Source organism: Tuber melanosporum (genome assembly GCF_000151645.1).
Source record: "Tuber melanosporum whole genome shotgun sequence assembly, scaffold_18, strain Mel28".
Classification (NCBI taxonomy): Eukaryota; Fungi; Ascomycota; class Pezizomycetes; order Pezizales; family Tuberaceae; genus Tuber; species Tuber melanosporum.
Window position 1 is genome coordinate 1,039,103 of NW_003298841.1, and position 3,068 is coordinate 1,042,170.

Below are 3,068 nucleotides of genomic sequence, written 5' to 3' on the forward strand. Positions count from 1 at the left end.
CATAGGAATCTATTCAGGTCAGGGCCCAGAGGTGTCAGGGTGCTTTCAGCTCCTGGGCATAATACTCATGCCCTTCTCTAGCATGCTAAGTCTCCCATTCCTCCTTATAGAGCTCCCAAGCCAGGGTCACATGACCATTCCCAAAGCTAACACCTTCTCAAAGCAGGGGGCATAAGGGGCATCCAACACAGGTCTTAGCCTTTAGGTCGACCATCTCGTTGCCATCAATACCCACATAACCGGGGACTCAACCATTTGAATGTGTGAGAATTTATTCAACAAGGGCACCATCACCTCCCACAACTCAGCTGAGTCACCATCCAAAAACATGCTGTCAACCATGATGAGAGCCGACACGCAGTTCAAGAACACATGGATTGAGTATCTCTTGGCTATACCCTGCACATGCCGCAGGGCATACACAACAGCAAATAACTCACATTCCACAATACTCCAAGATGGCAGAACCGAGCACCCATCAACATGGGTCAAGGCCCCTCTCTCACATACTACCCAAGCTATACTGGCCCCCTCAGAGCACTGGGACCCATCCATGTATACAACCATATACGAAGATGTACAGAGGTCCGTGTAAAGTACTCAGTGGTGTGCAGCTATTATCACCTTGCCTTTCTGAATTGAACCTATCGGGCGGCAGGTGAGCTCCTTATCCAAAGTCTGCCAATGCACCATCATGCTTTCCTCCTTCCATTGTAACCGTATCTCCCCGAACCAGGGATACTGGTCACAATATCGGTAATTAATGAACCGGCTGTAACACCTCTATTGTAGGTACCTTCTCTGAATAGCAACAGGCAGCATTCTGAACTCGGCTAGCAGTATGTTGTTTGCCAACCTCACGGGTGTTTGAAATACTGACCAGAGGCAGTCATTAATGTGGACCTGAATTTGTTTCACATACGATACGTAGTCGGTTACAAATTCAAGTCCATAGTAGATGGTCGGAAGATAGGCTGCCTGTACTAAGCAGTAAGTTTCCCATACTCCTAACCCACCAACACTTCCAAACCTCCTCCCCAATGCTGAAATCCTTCTCCTAACACCTAACCCCCTTTCCTACCAATACTTTACATGAGAAGAAAAGTTAAGAAATATATTAAACCTATACCTAAGAACCCGTAAGTCCTCTGCAGGCAATATTATTTCTTCTAACAGTTCCATTTCCTCTCATGCCTTATCTCCAAACCCAATCCACTGAGTCTTGAGGGCACTGAACCCCATTCCTCTGGCTCTGGCTATGCAGTTGCAGTCTGCACATATCTCTCCTGAATGGTATCGGGTGGTCTTACTTGACTCTGCTGCCACCAGAATAACCCCATCATCAAAGTATGAGACAACCAGTTAATGCACACTAGGGGAGTATCACTTGCGTGGTCTGAATATATCTGCCACGTACCCACCAAAGATGAATGGGGAAAGGGGCCAGCCCTGAGGTACTCCTTTACTGATATGGTAGGGTGGGGAGACGCATCCATTGAATCGAAACCAGACCGATCGACAGGAAGCCCACTGCCGGATCCATTGGCAAAAGTATGTGTGGCACCTCCTGGCCACTAGAAAGTCTGACAGGAGATTGACATCGATATTATTGAACCCCCTTTTGACGTCTATAGACAAGATCAGACGTTTGTATCTCTCGTTATGCTGTAGGAATTCAAAGACTACTGCTATGGCATCATGAACACTCCACTTCCGGTGAGACCTGAACTGTGTTTCTCCCAGATCGAGGCAGGCAGCCAGTCTCAACAGGACCATGCGTTCTGCGACCTTTGCCAGTGTCAGCAGCAGATGTATCATTCTCCACAATTTCACCATATCATACCTGGGCTTTTCTAGCTTGTGTATAAGCACCACCTCAGCCTTGTGCCAGTCTGGGATATCGTGCCGTAACCCGTAGTTGACCAGGCATCTCAATGGTACCATATCTCTTCATTTCCAAAACCGTAGGAAGGGATAGCCAATATCATCCTCACCTGGATCTATATTCGTAGGGGACCTTGTAAGAGCAATTTTCATTTTTTGAACATTATCCATGTCGATCTCGGAATCCTCCCAAGGGGTAGGGTTAACCAGGGACAACTGTTGTGCAATCAGGTCTCTAATGTCTGAATGTGTAGTAGCATAGGACCCATCTAGGTGAGCCATAGAGGAAAGGGTTCGCTTAGCTTCCAGCTTCCGTGCCAATCTAAAAATGTCTAGGTCTTAGCTCTCAGCTATCTTTTCCCTGATATGCTCAAATCTAGCCCTTAGCAGGCATGCCTGGTACATATATCAGGCTAACTTGTAGTCCTCCATCTGCTCCACCAGGCATTTGGAGTAGCGACATAGCCGGGCCACATCCAACCTCATCCTGTCCAACTCCGGTGTCCACCACTTGCACTGACCTCTACCAATAGAGGCCCGTTGTAGTGCATCCACCACTCATCTCACTTCTTCCTATAACTTCCCATCTTCCACCTCTTACGAGGCATCCAACTGTTTTCCAACCTTCTCCCATACTACCTTCTTCCAGGCTGGCCTTCGACACATGATGTTATCAGGGAGGTCAGCAGCCAATTTAAGGACTTGAGTACTATGCTCACAGCCAGTGGTGTCCAGGTATCGATGCCTGATATACGGTGCCCAGTGCAGACAAAGATCGATCCTGGAAATGTCCCGAAAGGTTGGCACAGTTGGGGGGACCATGCTCATATCGCGAGCCGGGGCCGTGAACCACTATTTCAGCCACCATCCACCCGTATTGTTGTGGTCTACATTGGGGTCCCAATCTTAATGTCTGGCATTAAAGTCACCAAACACAATGTCTGGTTCCCCAAGTTCATCCAACCAACCTACAAACTGGTCCCTAGTATAACTGGGTCGGAAGTAGACCTCAGCAAGCACTTTCTTCACCCTTTTCTCCCAATAGCCAATGTTGACACTACTCTCCCAGTGCCCCACCATTTCAAACATCCCACAAATGTGGGACTGAACAAACACCTCTACACCTGACTTCTTAACAAAAGAAAAGAAATCCCACCAATCAACATCTATAGATACATATAGCC